Source organism: Hylobates moloch, unplaced genomic scaffold (genome assembly GCF_009828535.3).
Source record: "Hylobates moloch isolate HMO894 unplaced genomic scaffold, HMol_V3 SCAFFOLD_19, whole genome shotgun sequence".
In the NCBI taxonomy this organism is placed as follows: Eukaryota; Metazoa; Chordata; class Mammalia; order Primates; family Hylobatidae; genus Hylobates; species Hylobates moloch.
In genome coordinates this window covers 72,817,332-72,837,837 of record NW_026652294.1, presented here as the reverse complement: position 1 = coordinate 72,837,837, position 20,506 = coordinate 72,817,332, and the positions used below count along the sequence as shown (strand labels likewise).

The following is a 20,506-nucleotide window of genomic DNA, read 5'->3' as shown; positions in this document are numbered from 1 at the left end:
CCTCATACTATGTTACACACACATCCACACACACCCACAATATTCAAGTACAATTCAGAATCAAATATCAACAACTTTTTAACTAGTGCAAAAATAAGATGAATATAATTAAATATTTATAATAATTAAGACTCAAAAGTACAAGGACTCTTTAATCAAAAGACAAGTGGAAGATATCATAAAGGGAAAAATCACATACCAGCTACACAAAATTGAAAACTTCTATACATCAAAAACAGTCACCAAAAAGATGAAAAGTCAAATGACAAATGGAGGACATGATTTTCAAAAAAATTTTTTAAAAAGGGGATAATATGTGTTATATACATTATTCTTTCTCACTCTTTCTCTTCTTGTGTGTGTGTATATGCATGTGTGCACAAAAATCAGTAAGAAAAATATCAACGCCTCAATAGAAAAATACGTAAACCATTCACTTTTAGTAGCAAAGGAATGCATGTGAAAATGTGGACCATTTTTATGACATTGAAAAAGCATTTTTTCACTGGGCACAGTAGCTCAGCCTATAATCCCAGCACTTTGGGAGGCTGAGGCAGGCAGATAACCTGAGGCCAGGAATTCGAGAGCAGCCTGGGAAACATGGTAAAACCCCATCTCTACTAAAAATATTAGCTGAGCGTGGTGGCATGCACCTGTACTCGGGAGGCTGAGGTGGGAAGCAAGAAAGGGCATTCCAAAAGGCACATGGGCCAGGACTTGCAGTGAGCCAACATTACGCATTGCCCTCCAGCCTGGATTACAGAATGAGACTGTGTCTCCAAAAAAAAAAAAAAAAAAAAAAAAGCTATTTTTTAAAACTATAATATGCACTGCTGGCAAACACTTTATTTCTAGGCACTTTTATGTGATGCTGGAGGAATACATATTGAAAAGACCTTTCTGGAACCAGGAGCCTTAAAAGAATTCACAGGCAGGGTGCAGTGGCTCATGCCTATAACTCCAGCACTTTGGAAGGTCAAGGTGGGTGAATCACTTGAGTCCGGGAGTTTGAGACCAGCCTGAGCAACATAGCAAGACCCCATCTCTACAAAATATACCAAAAAAATTAGCTGGGTGTGGTGGTGCATGTCTATACTCCCGTCTACTAGGGAGACTGAGGTGAGAGGATCGCTTCCAGGAGGTCAAGGCTGCCATAGTGCCACTGCACTCCAGCCTGGGCGACAGGGCAAGACCCTGTATGAAAAAAAAAAAAGAAGAATTCATGGCTTTTGATGTAGCAATTTCATATGTAGACATCTATCAAAGGTGTGATTTCAAAAAATGCAAAAGGATGCTCATCTATAAAAATCAAATATATGGAAATGACTTAAGCATATAAAAATAAGAGTTAACTAAATTGTAGTACATTCAGAGTTTGGAACGTCATATATTATTAAACACAACATTACCAAAGTCTGTTTAATAACATGAGGGAAATGCTCACATTGTAAATATTAAGAGAAACAAAAAAAAATAAAGATACAAAATGGAAATAGATAAGATACAAAAATAAAGACACAAAATGGAAATAGATAAGAATATACTAGTGAATAGTAAATAAATGAAAGGAAAGAACACTGAAGCAATAACGGTGGTTATCTCTGGGTGATTTTCCCCCTCTACTCATTTCTCTACTTTCCACCATTTCTGCCCTTTAAGGGAACATTTCAGTGTTCCCTTTAAGAGCCATGGGCCTGGAGTCAGTCTCTAGCAACCCTGTGCCTAGGAAGGCACTTGTCTGTAGATCACCATCATTTTAAGCCTTAGGAAGGCAGTTTATAAATTGATTCCAACATGGACGTGATCCAGGAGGGGAATGCAATGTCAAAAAGCTGATCTCCAGCCTGTGTTCCTCAAGCACATTTCTAGACAAAAATGCTTAGGGTCAAGATTCAGTAATTAATCAATTGCTGAACCAATTAAAAAAAAACTCGAGAGAATTTTCACTTAATCATTGTTCTTTAAATTCAGCCTGTGACCTGGGAGAAGAATTGGTGCATATACTTTTTAATGGCTTTGGATTTTGAATTTACTTTTCCCTCCTTCATAGCACATTCCTCATACCATAGGAGAAGAACCCACGAACCCGGAAGTCTCAGGGATTTATTCGAGGGTCACACACCCAGCGCTCTGTTTGACTTTCTCCACTGGGCTGCAGGGACAGGTGAGTTAAGACACAGGAGGTGGTGACTCAGCAGTTCGGGAATGAGTGTCACTGACTCATGTGAATTTGCTCCATGCTGAAACTCGATTGTTTTAGTGAACTAAAACATTCATGAGAGTTTACATTGCCAGAGCTCAGCACATCTAGGTGTGCGCACCTGGAGACCCCCAGCACTTCCTGAGCCCCCCTCTAAGTAGCTATCTCCTCCTACAGCCCCCAGAAGCCCTCTTGCAGGCTGTGTCCTGGAACGGTTTTACTTGGCGTTCAGGCTCCATGACCTTCTTCAGGTCTTTACTGGCCTAAAATAGCCTCTGCAGATGCTGCTTTCCAAGATGCCCAAAGGAGAAAAGAGACAACAATGGATCTTGTAGGAAAATGGCAAATATCTCTCAAAGTGTGGTTTGAGGACCATGTAATATGAGAATCACGTGAGGACTTGCTAAAAAAATCATCTTCCTGTGTCCTACCCACCTACTTGGTACATTAGCAATCCATAAGCAGAAAGTCTAGGCCGGGCACGGTGGCTCACGCCTGTAATCTCAGCACTTTGGGAGGCCGAGGCGGGCGGATCACTTGAGGTCAGGAGTTTGTGACCAACCTGGCCAACATGGTGAAACCCCGTCTCTACTAAAAATACAAAAATTAACCAGGCGTGGTGGCGCATGCCTGTAATTCCAGCTACTCAAGAGGCTGAGGCAGGAGAATCACTCAAACCTGGGAAACTGAGATTGCAGCAAGCTGTGATCACGCCACTGCATTCCAGCCTGGGTGACAGAGTGAGACTTCGTCAAATAAGAAAGAGAGAGAGAAGAGAGAAAGGAAGGAAGGGAGGGAGGGAGGTTGGGAGGGAGGGAGAGTCTACTGCATCCAACTCTAGAGGTAGAATCCTGTAATCTGTGATTCCTACATAAGCTAAAATGGTAAACCATGCCATAGCCAAGGGTTCACATGTCCAAGAGGGATGTAGGTCAACTGTGATGATCCTGGGCCAGATCACCCCTCCTGCAGCTTTATGAATGTCAGGTCTGCATTGCCATCTTCTCCCTCCCTACCCATGCCCACTGCCCCTCCCCGTCCCCCAGGGCCAGAAGGACTGTGTAGCACCTTGCCACACCACATTGGAAAATAGGGATGCAAGAGGCAGTACGATGCCGCAGTTCAGAGCATGGGTGCTGCACTGAAAGCACTCCTGTATGTTCTTCTGTAACCTGCGGCGTATCCTCCAATGAATAACTTAATTTTGTTGTGCCTGTTTCTTCATCTAAGAAGTGGGGTTAATAGGGTTGTCATGACGCCCTAGATCAGGAGACCTGTGCCAGCTGTTGCTATTATTCTGTGGTTGGAACCTTCATTTGCATGGCATTAAAACCTTCATTTGCATGGCATTAGAGAGGCCAATCACTCCTCTGCTCTGTAGTTGGCTAGATGGATGAAAGGCAGTAGAAAATGCTTAGCCAAATTCTTTCATAGCAACCTAATTTAAAGTTGATGAAAGGCAATTTGTCACATGAGCCTGAGGTGAACTTGATTTATATTTTACTTAAAGGGCAACTTTTTCATTGTTAAGTGTCACTGTTCTGCTCTCCTTACCCCTAGGTATGTAACATTCATACCCTCGCAGGTATGTACCTCTTTATTAGTTCCTTCTTGGTGAAAGGCGGTGTAAAAAAACCTGTTATCTTTTCTCATCTCAAGTCTTTAGTTCCCCTTGGTACATTAGCAATCCATAAACAGAAAGCCAGAAGTACAAAGAATAGGTTCTCTATTTTTAAAAAATTATAAAAACTTGTTCACAATATGATTCAGCTATAAAAAGGAATGAAGTACTGATACGTACTACAATGGGATGAGCCTTGAAAACATTGTGCTAAGTGGAAGACACCAGACACAGCAGGTCACATATTATCTGATTCCACTCATTTAAAATATCCAGAATACCTAACTGCATAGAGGCAGAACACAGGTTGGTGGTTACCATGGACAGGGCAGAGGGGAGAATGGAATCAACTGCTTAAAAGGTATGGGGTTTCCTTTCTGGGTGAAGAAAATGTTTTGGGGCCAGGTGTGGTGGCTCATGCCTGTAATCCCAACACTTTGGGAGGCTGAGGCCAGTGGATCACTTGAAGTCAGGAGTTCGAGACCAGACTGGCCAACATAGTCAAACCCGTCTCCACTAAAACATGCAAAAAATTAGCTGGGCATGGTGGCATGTGCCTGTAATCCCAGCTACTCAGGAGGCTGAGGCACAAGAATCACTTGAACCCGGGAGGCAGAGGCTGCAGTGAGCCAAGATTGTGCCAATGTGTGTCCGGAATTGGTTCCTTCAGGTGAGTTCTTGGTCTTGCTGACTTTAAGAATGAAGCCGCGGACCCTCGCGGTGAGTGTGACAGTTCTTAAAGATGGTGTGTCTGGAGTTTCTTCCTTGTGGTGGGTTTGTGGTCTTGCTTGACTTCAGGAGTGAAACCACAGATCTTCGCAGTGAGTGTTACGGCTCTTAAAGGTAGCGCATCCAAAGTTGTTTGTTCCTCCCAGTGGGTTCATGGTCTCGCTGACTATAGGAGTGAAGCCGCAGACGCAGACCTTCACAGTGAGCGTTACACCTTATAAAGGTAGTGCGGACCCAAAGAGTGAGCAGCAGCAAGATTTATTGTGAAAAGAGAAAGAACAAAGCCTCCACAGCATGCAAGGGGACCAGAGCAGGTTGCAGCTGCTGGCTAGGGTGGCCAGCTTTTATTCCCTTACTTGGCCCTGCCCACGTCCTGCTGATTGGTCCATTTTACAGAGTGCTGATTGGTCTGTTTTTACAGAGTGATGATTGGTGCATTTACAAATCTTTAGCTAGACACAGAGCACTGATTGGTGTGTTTACAATCCTTTAGCTAGACAGAGAAGTTCTCCAAGTCCCCACCGGACCCAGAAGCCCAGCCGGCTTCACCTCTCAACTGCACTCCAGCCTGGGTGACAGAACGAGACTCTGTCTCAAAAAAAAAAAGAAAAATGAAAAAAAGAAAAGTTTTTGGAACTAGATAGCTGTGGTTTGCACAACATTGTAAAGTACTAAATGCCACAAAGTTGTTCGCTTTTAAAACAATTTTATATTATGTAAATTTCACCTCAATCAGAAACAAACTTATTAATTGTATATTATTCACAGCTGACTGTAGCAAGTAGACTATAAAAAGAAGTCTTAATTCCAGAGACAAATGCCTCCCCAAGTTCACGTTCAGTAAGCCATTTGCTACTCTGTTGCTGTTATAAATTGTGATGATAATAAGTGCCTTGGATTTCAGTAGCCTCTTACTTCCAAGCAATTCAAAGTACTAAATCAGGATTGCTGATCTCCGTTTTTTAAAGAAAATCAATAAACAGATCTGTAGCAGAGATGCTGATTCTTTAGAAAAGGCTAAAGAAATCGCTTAATTCATAGCCTAAAGTTTTAAAAGCTGTTTCCCTCTCACATTCCTTCATGATTCTAATATCCTAGCCAGAGATAAGGCTAATCTTTAAGAAGCTCCACAAAGTTGGGAGCCCAAATTAAGAGATTCAGATACAAAAAGCCAAGTGACAAATAGACTTGTTATTCAAAAGTGCTATTATGTCAGCAAGGTAATTGGAACTCATTTAGGGAACAGAAAAGAGCATTTACAAACCATTTCCTGACATGGGCAGATAAGGTGATGGAATAAAACGGGTCAGGTTAAGGTTAGAAGGCGTGGTAAGGACTGGCGAGAACTAGAACCCTGGCTCCACCTAAATCAGTAACAGTAACCATAGCTCTGCAGAATTTGGGGCTCAGCACAGCCAAATCTGCTATTTTCTCAAGAAATGACAGAAACTCAGATATTTATGTGAAACCTTCTGCTCTGTTAATGTTGGAAATAAATTTAAAAAGAGAAGACCATTTTGTGTGCCAAAGAAAATAGGTGTGTAAACTGGATTCCACCCACCAGCTGCCAGTTTGAAACCTCTGAGCCCTCACCTTTAAGCCCTCAAGGACATACTTGATTAAAGATAAAATATTTCCCTGAGTGGGGATCAGGTTATTCGTGGGATTCTTATGTCCAGATTTGGGGGAAAGTTTATAGTGCTAGAATGTATCAGATGTAGCTAGCTAGCCAAGTCTCTTTCTTCTCTCCTTCTTCGTTGAGAGGTCAGTCTTGTCAAATGCCCCCGTCTCCACTTCTAGCCACACTGCTCTGTTTATTTTGCAGGAACAATGAATAAGTAGCAGAACACTTTCTGAAGTTTTTGCTGATGCAGAGCCAAAGATCTCTGCTACAACAAATGTTCTGAAATGGATTCTTCTCTCTCATCCCCATCCCCTACCACGGAGAGTGTTGAACACACTGGCGTTGTAAAACGCAAAGGCAGAGTTACAGCCCTCCTAGATTTTAGACCAAGCCTGGGGATATGCAGCTGTATTTACTCTTCTTGTGTGTCCTGGAGGGAGGAAGGATGGGAAGAGCAGTGCATCCTGGAACCTTGGCTATGGAAAATAACGAGCACTTCTCCACCCCCTGGCCAACACCGGCACAGACTTAATTTGACGGGTAATGTTCTGTGAAGTATGATGGCATTTCCAGGAGAAGAATCTCAGTCAGACCTACAATCAAACATACACTTCCTTACCAGGGGTAAGGAAAAAAAATCTTTCCTCTTAAAATTAGACACCCTGTCCTGGAAAACACTAACATTACACATCTTGAGACTTCCTTCCTGCAGCCTTCCAGCTCTTTCTGCCCAGACTCAGATATAAGTGACCAAGTAGCCACAGGCTGCCTAGCAGAGGAGATTTTTCTTTCTTTTTTTTTTTAGACAGAGTCTTGCTCTGTCACCCCAGACTGTAGTGCAGTGATGCGATTTCGGTTCACTGCAACCTCTGTCTCCCAGGTTCAAGCGATTCTTGTGCCTCAGCCTTCTGAGTAGCTCTGATTACAGGCATGTACCACCATGCCTGGCTAATTTTTGTATTTTTAGTAGAGATGGTGTTTTGCCATGTTTCCAGGCTGGTCTCAAACCCCTAGGCTCAAGTGATCCACCCTCCTTGGCCTCCCAAAGTGCTGGGATTACAGGCGTGAGCCACCACGCCTGGCCCTAGCAGAGAAGATTACAGTCAATCTTTGTGAGAGCTAAAGAGAAACTTCTGCTGTCACCTTTGCGGAGAGCTGTCAAGGAGTTGCTTGGTCAGCAGAGCAGGAACTCCTCTGGAAGAAGCCTGGGCATACCTCCTGCACCCCTCCTCATCCCCTTTTTGTTTATATATGGGTGGATTTTTCAACTTTATCAGCCTTGCAGGAAACCATAAATATATTTCCAGTTGACAGTCAAATTTTCTGGTTGTGAACCTCAGGTCTTCCAAAGTCACCATCTGCTACAGAAACAAAAGTCAGCAAGTATCACATTCTTCCCAACTGGTCTACCATAAATTATGGCTGCTTTGAGCATGTCAGCCTCGTAGTTTTCTTCAGATGGCAGGATGTGTCCTGGCCCCTATGGTGGTTTAGCTTGGTTTCCTGCCAAGGCGAACAGGGGAAAATGTCCCCCCACCCCCGCCGGCTCTTCCTTGGGGCAGCGTAGGGCCTTTGAAACTTAAACTTGCATTTGTCGACCTTAAAACTTGAATCACCGTGTTTTATTTGTTTTTGTTTGCATCAGAAAACTTTCAGTGTTTTTTTTTTGTTGTGGTGGTGGTGGTTTAATTTTTTTATAAATCATTGTTTCTTCTTAAACTTTTAATGCACCTGACCTGTGACTTTGAGAGGATTTGACAAATTATCTGTGCTCTTAAAAGGAAGTTTCTTGTCAGGTGTTTTTGCTTGTGCCTATAATCCCAGCTACTTGGAACCAGGACTTCAAGACCAGGCTGGGCAACATAGCAAGACCCCATTTCAAAATAATAATAATATTAAAAGTAACTTTCTTACAGTTTGAGGGAGTGGGGAGGAGGATGAAGAGAGAGAGAGTAACTTATTCAAGTTATCTTCTCTTTTTCTCTCACAAAACTAACTCCTGATTGATTGATTGATTGATTGACAGATTATCGGGAGTTCTTCCAGCCTGTGGGTTAATCGCACTCCACCTCATCACTCCCTTCCATTTGCTTCCAGTGTCTTTTGTTATTTCTGCCACAGATTCTCCAGTGAAGAAAAGAAAACACTCAAATTGGTTCTCCTTGATTACACCAAAGAGAGGTTGTAGGGTGCCCTCTTAGAGCAGACACTGGAGTCAGCTCTTGCCTCAGGAGAGCACGCCTTGCTGAGGGCTCTCTGGGCATTTTTGTGAGGAGACTGAGGAGAACTGAGTAGGCCTGAGCAGTATTTTTGAGGCCACAGAACAATGGGCAGGTTTAAGGGGAAGTTCTGGGAGGGAGGCAATTAGCGTAACTGTTGTTCAGGCCCTCGGAGTGTTGGGGTCAGGGAGAAGGGCAGAAAAGAAGCCACTCTGGAGTGTCAGGCAGTCCTGGATGGGCAAATGTGGCCGGTCAGTGCTTCTTGAACTTGTCTGTGCTTAGGCGCTACCTGGGGATCTGGGTCTGGAGAGGTTGGGTGGGGTGGATTCTGCACCCCAACACACCCCCTGCTCATGTTCGTGCTGTGCTTTACCTCACTAGGTAACCACACTTTGTGAAGCAAGATGGTAGAATATTCTGGGAGCTAGGCACAGCTTAAAGGTAAGGCCAGGGACAGCAAGCAAAAGCAGCCTGCATCCATGTCACTATTAAGGCAACGGATGGACAGTCTTACCGGAAGGCTGCCAAAAGTAGAGCATGACCCCTTCCCCGCCACCCACCCAGTGGCCCACAGATCTGGGCTCAAATCCTGGCTCTGCTACTAATTTGCTGTGTGTCCTTAAGGAAGTCATTTCATCTCTCTGAGCCTCAGTTTCCTCATCTGTAAAAACAGAGATATTAAAACCTCCCTTGGCCATTTCACAGGGTTACCCTGAAAATTAAATGATATAAGTATGGGGAAGCTGTTTGTAGCTGCCAAAGTACTTTGCGGTGTAACCTGTGATTATGTCAGATAGATTCCTCTTGGGAACCTTGCGTGGTTTCACTCATGTATGTGTGATTATCACATCTAACTACATTTCCCAAAGGACTGGGCAAGCACTTACTCCCGTGGGTGTGAAGGGGAAGACTTCATATTTATTTCATCATGGTTCAAAGCCTTTGCAACTGGTCCATAGCTCAGGTACTTTGCTATCCCTGTAGTTCCACATTAATCACTTGTTTTATGGGGTGGTTATTCCTGTCCGAAAGGATGGAGGACTTGTTTCTGTTCATAGACATTTCCCCGTTCTATTTGAGTTATATCACATTCCGTCTTGACCCAAGCAGAATAGTTGATTTTCCTGTTCAGCATGGAACTGGAGGCCCTTTAATTAGGAAACTCCGAATGGGTATGCTGTGGAGATGCATGGCAAACAGAAACCATTTCCTTCAAGTTTCCCACAGGGGTGCAATGGCCTCCCCCAACCAGATTCAGTATATTCTCTCCTGCATCCTCTCAGCACCAATGCTCAGCAGCCCACAGGCAGCCCTCAGCTACAAAGAATGCCCAGGGGATGGAGGGAAGAGACACCGATAAATTGAATTTGCTGTTTAACTCACTGTTAGATCTAGAAAATATGGGCTTTGTTTTTTTCAATTCTTACAATTACTCAATGTTTTTTGAAGATTAGAATTTTGCATCTATGTTATCAACCCGAATATCATCACTGACTGTGATGCTCAATGTGGATGACTATAAACAGGCCCAGCCTCATTCTGTTACCCAGGCTGTAGTGCAGTCTGCTCCTCTACCTCCTGGGCTCAAACAGTCCTCCCGCCTCAGCCCTTCAAGTAGCCAGGACCACAGGGACGTGTCACCACACTCAGCTAATTTTTGTATTTTTAGTAGAGAAGGGGTTTTACCATGTTGCCCAGGCTGGTCTTGACCTCCTGAGCTCAAGTGATCACCTGCCTTGGCCTCCCAAAGTGCTGGGATTACAGGCGTGAGCTACTGCACCCAACCCCCAGATGGCCTTTTCACTAAAACCCCGATTTTGTTCCTTGTCTTAAGAATAACATGTATTGAGTGTGTGCCATGTACCAGGCAGGCAGTATTTCCCTTATTTAATCCTCAACAAAACAAAACAAAATCGGCCGGGCATGGTGGCTCACACCTGTAATCCCGGCACTTTGGGAGGCCGAGGCGGGTGGATCACGAGGTCAAGAGATCGAGACCATCCTGGCTAACATGGTGAAACCCCATCTCTACTAAAAATACAAAAAGTTAGCTGTGCCTGGTGGCAGGTGCCTGTAGTCCCAGCTACTTGGGAGGCTGAGGCAGGAGAATGGCGTGAACCCAGGAGGCGGGGCTTGCAGTGAGTCGAGATGGCACCGCTGTACTCCAGCCTGGGCGACAGAGCAAGACTCTGTCTAAAAAAAAAAAAAAGAAAGAAAGAAAAAAAAACCCAAATCAAAAAAAATCAGAACAAAACAAACCCTGTAAGATGGGCTTATTATTATTCTGGTTTTATCAATGAAAAACTCAGGCTCAGAGAAAGTATATCATTTACTGAAGGTCACACAGACACTAAATGGCTGAGGTGGGATCTGAAGATGAGTCTGTGTGGTAGGCAGAAAAACAGCCCCCTCAAGATGTCCACATCCTAATCCACAGGACCTTTCAATGTATTCCTTTACTTGGCAAAAGGGACTTTCAAATGTGATTAACTTAAGGACCTTGAGATGGTGAGATTATCACAGATTATCTGGGTGGGCCTGATGTAAACACACGGACCCTTATGAAGGAAATCGGGAAGTAGGAGAGTAAGAGAAGGAGACAAGATAATGGAAGAAGAGGTCGGAGTGACCACGAGATGCAGACAGCCTCCTGCAGCTGGAAAAAGCAGGGACGTGGATCTGCCCCTAGAACCCTCAGAACAAACACAGCTCTGCTGAGCCATTTTAGACTTCCAAACTCCAGAACTGTCAGATAATATATTTGTATTGTTTTAGGTCCCTAAGTTTGCAACGATTTCTTAGAGCAGCCATAGGAAGCTAATACACATCCGGATACAAGGAGTGGCAGAAAGAAAAGAAGTCTCAGTGGTTTTGTCAATAATTCATTTATAGGTCATTGCTAGCCATTTCTGGTTTTCTACAAGGATTTAGGGAACTAATTATTTTTTAATGTTCAGAGCTTGAATGCTTACCACTGAGCTAAATGACCTCTCCCTACCTCCACTCTGAAAAATGTCTCTTGTTTGAAGGTTGTTTGTAGCTAGAATTTGGGATTCATCAGGACTGTAACATAAAGACTGCAAAGTTTATTTGTGCTGGAAATTATTGTGAGGCTAGTTGAATATCACCTTTCTAAAAGAGTGAGTGGGTGAGGACTGGTTCACAGAGGTGTTGGTTTGAGTGCAGGTGCCTACTTGAAAGAGGAGGGACCTATGTGGCTTACTATGGTTAGATGTGGGTTCTGACCTAGCTGAGGAAACCAAGTGGAGAAGCCACTTCATGCTTTAGTTTTACAGTTAGTTTGATTTTTTTTTATTTTTATTTATTTATTTTTTTTAGATGGAGTCTTGCTCTGTCGCCAGGCTGGAGTGCAGTGGCACGATCTTGGCTCACTGCAACCTCTGCCTCCTGAGTTCAAGCAAGTCTCCTGCCTGGGCCTCCCGAGTAGCTGGGACTATAGGCATGTGCCACCACGCCCAGCTAATTTTTGTATTTTTAGTTGAGACGGGGTTTCACCATTTGGCCAGGAGGGTCTCAATCTCTTGACCTCATGATCTGCCCAACTTGGCCTCCCAAAGTGCTGGGATTACATGCGTGAGCCACTGCGTCCAGCCCAGTTAGTCTGATTTTTACAGCCTATAGGGGAGAGAAGGGATCCTACAGATACTAATCTAGCACCTTCATTTTACAGATAAGCAACCTGGTCTGGGGGAGGAGAACTGACTTAGCCAAAGCAGACAGGGGGTCCTGGCCAGGACTAGAGCCCGAACCCAACCCCAGCTCCTTGATATGCCCACTTCCCTCATCTCTCTTCCCACACCACTCGGTGTGGTTCTGTGTACACTAATTGGACATTTCCCATAAACAAGGTCATGGTTTGGTCACTGTTCAGAAGGTGGTATTTGTAGAATCAGATCACCAAGTGATATCCTCACTTCAATATGTTGTCCTATGATTCTTGGTTAATAAAACCCATGCTGTTATAACAAGTTTATTTCAGAGCCACATGTGCTATTAAAATAAATTATTCTGTTCTAGCACAGTTTGGGCATGTTTGGTTCTTACAGAAGAGCCTCTGCTAGCAATGGTAAGTTTAGCTACCTACCAGTTGGATCACATATAAATCCACCCAAATTTTGACACAAGACAGTAAAATCTAGGCCAAAGGGCACTCTTCCACCCATGCCCCAAACTCACACATGCCTTATTGCTCTTAGCAAGCAGACTTGAAATTAATGAACACAGAATCATATCCATGGTGTTTCGGGGGACCTGCCCTGAAAATCACGTAGGTTCTTTTCTATTTTCCTAAGTGTCACCTGGCTTGAGAAATAAAGGGACAGAGTACAAAAGAGAGAAATTTTAAAGCTGGGCATCCAGGGGAGACATCACACGTTGGTAGGATCCGTGATACCCCACAAGCCACAAAAATCAGCAAGTTTTTATTAGGGAGTTTCAAAAGGGGAGGGAGTATACAAATAGGTGTGGGTGACAGACATCAAGTACTTAACAGGGTAATAGAATATCACAAGGCCAGTGGAGGCAGGACGAGATCACAGGACCACAGGACTGAGGCGAAATTAAAATTGCTAATGAAGTTTCAGGCACCACTGTCATTGATAACATCTTATCAGGAGACAGGGTTTTGAGATCAACTGGTCTGACCAAAATTTATTAGGTGGGAATTTCCTCTTCCTAATAAGCCTGGGAGTGCTACGGGAGACTGGAGTATATTTCACCTCCGCAATCTCGACCATAAGAGACAGGTATGCCCAGGGGGGCCAGTTCAGACACCTACCCCTAAGTGCGCATTCTCTTTCTCAGGGACGTTCCATGCTGAGAAAAAGAATTCAGCAATATTTCTCCCATTTGCTTTTGAAAGAAGAGAAATATGGCTCTGTTCTGCCCGGCTGACTGGCAGTCAGAGTTTAAGGTTATCTCTCTTACTCCCTGAACAATTGCTGTTATCCTGTTCTTTTTTCAAGGTGCCCACGTTTCATATTGCTCAAACACACATGCTGTACAATTTGTGCAGTTAATGCAATTATCACATAGTCCTGAGGCGACATACATCCTCCTCGGCTGACAGGATTAAGAGATTAAAGTAAAGACAGGCATAGGAAATCACAAGGGTATTGATTGGGGAAGTGATAAGTGTCCACGAAATCTTTACAGTTTATGTTTAGAGATTGCAGTAAAGACAGGCATAAGAAATTACAAAAGTATTAATTTGGGGAACTAATAAATGTCCATAAAATCTTCACAATCCACATTCTTCTGCCATGGTTTCAGCCAGTCCCTCTGTTTGGGGTCCTTGACTTCCCACAACAATCGTGGGATTGTGGATTTCAATCCAGGCCTTGCAGTGTAGGCACCACAGGTTATTTCTTACCAATGAGGAAACAAACCTGGAGTGTTTAAGGAATGGGCCCAAAAGGTCACACAGCCTGCTGTTATCAGAGCAGGCCAGGGCCCATGTCTCTCCCCTAACTGTGTGGACTAGTGTGACTCTGTGGATCATCGGCATCAGAATTACCCTGAGTGCCTTGTTAGAAATAGAGAATTCCCCGAGACCAGCCTGGCCAACATGGTGAAACCCCATCTCTATGAAAAATACAAAAATTAGTTGGGCGTGGTGGCAGGCACCTATAATCCCAGCTACTTGGGAGGCTGAGGCAGGAGAACTGCTTGAACCTGGGAGGTGAAGGTTGCAGTGAGCCAAGATCACACCATTGCACTCCAGCCTGGGTGACAAGAATGAAACTCTGGCTCAAAGAAAAAAAGAAGAAGAAAGAAAGAAATAGAAAATTCCCTGGCCTTCTGGGGTGGTTGGGGGAATTGGGAGGGAGCGTGTGGCTGAGGAAACTGAATGTTTAACAAGTTCCTCATGTGACTGAGATACCGTCAAGTTCGTAAACCTCTGAAAATGCTCACTGTCGGTGGTTCTCTACTCTCACTCTACACAAGAACTAAATGAAGCATCAAAAATACCCAAAAACAACAACAACAAAAAAATCCTGGGCCCAATCCCAGTATTCAGTTAATTTGGATGTTGCCAGGCAATTGTATAATTTTGGAAAATGGCTCAAATGATTCTAATGTGTAGTCAGAGTTGGAAACCCATGGCCATTGTGAACAGTGGTACCAAATGCTATACCTGAAAGGGCAGCCGCCCTGTAATTCCACCCTAGCCTTCTGGCCATGTCCTAGCTTGCAGGCTCTGAGGAGGTAGGGCAGGACTCTGAAGAATACAGAATGAATGAGGAACAAGGTTGCATCCTTTGAAAACTCTAGAGCTTTGATCAGTTACCTCACCCTCAAATCAATCCCCCATCCAGGAACTGCCCATGGCCTGACATCCCCCCTTGACTTATTCCCAAAGATCTCACACTGTCTTCCCTCTTTTAGGCCCTTCAGAACAACATCTGAAGATGTTAGCCCTTTTAGGCACAACATCTCTATGCTGTGCTGGTATCAAGCAAAGCCTCCGAGATGTTTCCAATTTGTGAACATAGTGCATCTTGTAATTGATTTGTTCTTCTCTTTTCTCTATCTACTAGGAAGCTCAGAGCCAAATCTGAGGTACACCTTTAGCAATCATACAGCACCTTATGGCATACACTTTGCTATATCTTATTTTCCTGTCATAGCTTTTCTTTCATTTGTTTCTGTTTAACTATTTTTTACAGAGAAATATCCTTTTTTGATTTATTCTGACATGCTATAAATGAATTAATTACACTATTTAAAGACTTTCCATCAATACATTACTCTTTCTCTTGGGTCAGACAGAGAAAAAGAAAAGAGCATGCAAGAAAGATGGAGAGAAGAAACACATGCACACAGATAATATACAGAAGTGGGAGGAGGCGAGGGAAGGTTCGTGATCATAACAGCCTTACACAGGGTGGTGCTCTCCAAGGGGCAAGAGTCAACCTGCTTATTATAACCATTTCACAAGGATCTTAAAGGAACTTCCTTCTATGGTCAAACCCTTTTGTTCTTACTCAGAATCAGTCTAGCTGTTAAGTCTCTGGCAGCTGGAGCTACAAAACCAAGGCCTGAAAGTTGCAAAACTAGGTACTGTGACTGTGAGTCACCTTTCCCCTTCACACACATACACCCCACAAAACTGATTTTAACACACACAAAAATTGAGAAAACACTATAATACTAAATCTAAGATGATTTACAAAGGAATATTACTTAACGAATGGCTTGAAGTAGTTTTTTAAAAAATTGGAGAGATTTTGATTTCATAATGAGTCAACAAGTCATTTTTTCTGCCATTAAAAAATCTTATTTCTTAACAAAAACACTTAGTTTTTCATGACCTTATAAACAAAAAAGCTCCCATTTCAAAGTAAAAATGAAATCTAAGATTATCTAGAGGTTTATGTCATTACTTTTATCGAAGCAACATACATACATGCTCAAGTAAAGTAAAAGGTTAAATAAATTTCTGCAATAAATAGGCTGCTTTTGAAATGCAAAGAACATTACAAAGAATGTAGAATCTTAAGGGTAATCAAGCAGTCATTAAGTTTTTCTTCAGTCTTCACTTTAGATGTTGCTATTTCTGGCACAGGTAAGCAGCAGAGTATTTTTTTGTTTTTCCTTTTTTTTTCACACAGGGTCTCATTCTGTCATGTAGGCTGGAGTGAAATGGCATGATCAAGGCTCACTGCAGCCTTGACTTCCCCAGGCTCAGGTGATCTCCCTCCTCAGCCTCCCTCATAGCTGGGACTACAGGCATTGCCACCAGCTAATTTTTGTATTTTTTGTAGAGATGGTCTTTTGCCATGTTGCCCAAGCTGGTCTCGAACTCCTGGGCTCAAGTAATCCAGCTGCCTCAGCCTTTGAAAATGCTGGGATTACAGGTGTGAACCACTGTACCCCGCCATAGCAGCAGAATTTTTTATGTGCTCAAAATCTGGAATCTTTGGTTACTGCCTTATCAGCAAAGAAGCCAACCATTTTAAGAATGTTTTAAGTGAACACCTTGCAAATCCTAAGGATAGCTATCTATTTTTTTAACCTTGTATGTATTTTAATAAGCTGCCTCAAACATGCTTTTTGAAATCAGGGAAGATATAGAAAAATTAATAACAGCAACTGGTAGGATTCAATTCACCACACTGAAACATGTTTTTGTAAATGAGATAAAAATCCTTTCCTGACTACAGGGTCATCTCACCTGTTCTTTCCACTACAGGGGAGAAAACAAACAAACAAGCAAAAACCTTTTCCTCTACCCTCTTAGGTTCAGTGTCTGGGGCGCGAGAATTAAACTGGCAAAAGACAGATTAACAGGAGAAAAGGCATCTATTTTATGGACAAAGGAAACGGGTTTGGGCTTCCGGCGGTGAAAAATTGTAGGAAAGTGACTAGGAAGTATATAGGGAAAGTAATGGAAAGCCAGGGTTGCTTTAGTACGGTGTCTTTATGCCAACTCATCTCAGTGCCAGCTTTCTGTCTCTAGTGATAGGTCACTTTCTTCATTCTGGTACAGGAGAGGGGTGGAAATTTATGCCACCTTCACAAAGGGAAATTTATGTCCTGCTTCTAGGCAGAAAAGGAAAGGGCAGAGAGCTCTTCTTACAACTGCTATTTCTCCATTGCTTTCGGCCCAAAATAATCATATGCCAAGGTGGCATACTTTCGGGTGGTATAACCTGATCCCCTTCACCATGTCACTTATCTTCTCTCTTGCCCTGTTGCTGTGCTCAGAGATGCCCTGGGGTTTCAGTGTTCATCTCCCAGAACAGCCATATGTGTCCTGTAAGAAACCATGATCTGTTGGTTAAGAAACAGCCACCTAGATAAAGTTCAAAGAATTCTGCACTCCAGATTGTGTGTGTTCCTAAACGTGGTTTGGCCTGGAGAAACAAGGACCAGGAAATCATGGAAAGCCAGGCAGATGGGAGTTAGAGAGCCTGACAAGGGTCCTAAACAAGTGCTCCGTGCCCACCCTCCCACTACCCCCTGCCCATCTCTCCAGGAAGTGGTACTCAAACTCGAGCATGTGTTAGAATCACCCAGAAGGCTTATGAAAACAGATCCCAGGTCTTTGCCCACAGAATTTCAGATTTAGTAGATCTAGAATGCCCAGTAATTTGCAATTCTAACAAGCTCTCTAGATGTAGCCTTGCTTCTGGTCAGGGACACCCTGAGTAGCACTGTCCTAGGGTGGTGAGACTATCTGTCTTCCAGACAGGCTTTAAACTGACAAAAGACAGATGAACAGAGGAAAAGGCATTCATTTTATGGATGTTAATATTTTTACATAAATGGGGGCTTCACAGAAAAGAAGTGAAGAGCCAAATAAGCAGTTAGACATGGAGCTTATATATCATTTTAACAAAGGGGGATAAATTGTGGCCAGGTGATCAGATAAAAGAAAGGGGTTTGGGCTCCCAACTCTTTCTCCAGTGGGGAGAAAGAAGCTGCTGTGGGTGAAGTCTTACTGGGGATCTGGAGGAGGAGAAGGGGACATGCTCACATCTGTATCTAGGTGCTAGAAAGAGAACAGCTGAGATTTTCCATAAACTGTCAGTACTAGTCAGGATGAATCAGAGTGAATCTTTGGAATAGAAAAAAAATAAAGATTTTGCTTTCTCATCATCATAACACTCTTCTATTCAGTCTAGGCATAGCTAGTGCACCCTTTTGCTCCACCCAACCAGCTTCATTCCCTTTACCAATTATTTATAATATGCTTCGGTCATTCATGGGAGAAAAACACTGTCAGCATCAAGAGGTAGCAGCATTTTCAAAATACATTTTGCTGTCTTGAACAAAAAGCTTAACTATTTATTAGTCAGTAGTTCCACATGGTCTTATACTTTTTTTTGAGTCACAGTCTCACTCTGTTGCCCAGGCTGGAGTGCAGTGGTGTGATCTTCACTCACTGTAACCTTCACCTCCTGGTTTAAGTAATTCTTGTGCCTCAGCCTGTAGCTGGGACTACAGGCGTGTGTCACCATGCCCGGCTAATCTTTCATATTTTTGGTAGATATGGGGTTTTGCCATGTTGCCCAGGCTGGTCTAGAACTCCTGACCTCAGGTAATCCGCTCTCCTCAGCCTCCCAAAGTGCTGGGATTACAGGTGTGAGCCACCACACCCGGCCTGGTCTTATTACTTCTATACGTAAGACAGTATCTTTCAACATTTATGTAGGTTAATATTTCCCATGTTTTTTGAGGATTCCCAAAAGACTTTGGGGATTGCCAAAAAACTTTTAGGGGTTGAATCTTTTCACAGTAACAGAAAGGGGAAGCATCAGTCCATGAGAGTTCAGACCAGCAGTTTAATAACACCCTCTATCATAGCTCAGTTCCCAGTGCATGAAGAGATTCAAAGCAATCTTCTTGTTCTCAGTTCTTAGAAAAATTTGAGAGAGATAAAAGCAGTAATTATCTGTATTATTTAATAATTTAAATGTAATAGCCTAAGAAAAAACAGATGTCAAAAATATATAGTCTAAAAAAAATAGAAGCCAAATCCTTTCCTCCTAGGATGTCTGAAAAGGAGAGACTCCATGGAGTATGGATGAGGAAAAAAAGGAGTGATTCCTACTATGACAGATGAACTGTGGACACAGTCACTCGAGACCACTGAGAGCAATTAGCCAATTTCATTGTCACCAGGAGGGCACATACCAGAGAATCTGGGAGAAAGCCTGAGCTAGAGGCTTTAGCATTCTCAGGCTTACTGGTGCTGTGATTCAACAGCCTTTGAGGGGATGAGGAGAACCAAAAACCACCACCATCACTTGTAAAAAGGATACTTTAGCAACAACACAACTGTCAAAAATCAGCTAGAGCTTAGACTCTATGCTGTTTGAAATCCAGCCTGAGTTGCTTTCTTGTGGAGGGATTGAGACATGTGCAGAGATACCTTAAACATGTGCAGGGGGCCCTTCTTTTTAAAGGGCATTTCATGAGCTCTTTCTACTCATTAGTTTTCCTAAGAGTTCACCATTTAAGCTAGAAAGATGCTGCAAGCTATCTCAGCTAGCTTCTAATTTGGACGTAGCACCAATACTACACACACAATTGAACAAGTGACCATAGCTTCCTGATTCTTCTTTGGACTGAATAGGTGTGATCTTGTTAAGAAAAATATGTAGATGTAGGGCCAGATTTTATCAGTCTCCATCCCAGAAAAATGGTGGAGCACGCCTGGCCTCTTGCATAATTAAATGACTGGCTTTGCCACAACCTTGTACCGTCTTATCCTGGCAGCAACTGCTTCGAGTTTATCATCTTCCTGCTGGACTAATGGTTCCCCAGAGATGTCATCAATCCCACGTACACCAGGTGGATGGAAGCCCAGGTTATATACCCTGCTGCAAGGAGGGTGAATCCAACGTCGGCTGAGACAATCTTTAAGGGTTTCGAATGGACTCTTCAAACAGATCACTACATCCACTTCATACGTTTTGTCTTCAAATCAGGGCTTCAGTTTGTCCTAAAGTCCTCAGGAAACCATCTGGGAGCCAGTGCTGGGCATACCTGTTCTCCATCTCTGACACCATTAGGTGTGTGACCACATGGTCTGGAACGGAAAGACTGTTCCCTGTTTATTGTTTTGCCATGTCACTAACTTCGGTGTTGGCCTTGGTGTTCTCCCACAAGAAATGGCCATTGGAGAGATGCTGGAGACCAAACTTCTGGGCCGAGAGGGGCGGCCGGAGGATGACCATGTGCAGGATTTTGGAAGCCATTGCCTTTGCGAGGAGTGGGGTGGCCAAAGGAGCAGCCAAGACGACTGGAGGGAGCACCGAGAACTTTGTTTCTTGGCCCCAACCTCTGGCACCCTCTGCTGGCTGTGGTACTCTGGTTACTCTCCCACTCAGGGAAGGAGAGATTTTTAAGACAACCCCTTCCCTTAGCCCTGTGCAGGGACTCACTCAGCCCTGTGCCAGTAGTTACCTTCCATAAAGTCACTGTAAACACTGAATTAGCAAATACTGAACCATTGCTCCTACAGGAAATACAGGGTTAGGTCTGGCGAGTGTCTGGTCACATTTTCACCAATCAATACATAACCTTGTTTTATGTGTGTTTCTGATTTGGGGACACTTTATTTAATATATATTGTTGATTCA

The 20,506-nt window shown here is 43.4% G+C and overlaps 1 pseudogene; it reads right to left on the bottom strand.

Moving 5' to 3' along the window:
* Positions 1–19,405: 19,405 nt before the first annotated feature.
* On the bottom strand, positions 19,406–20,068 carry LOC116458406 (adenylate kinase 4, mitochondrial-like; annotated as a pseudogene).
* Between the last annotated feature and the right edge of the window lie 438 nt (positions 20,069–20,506).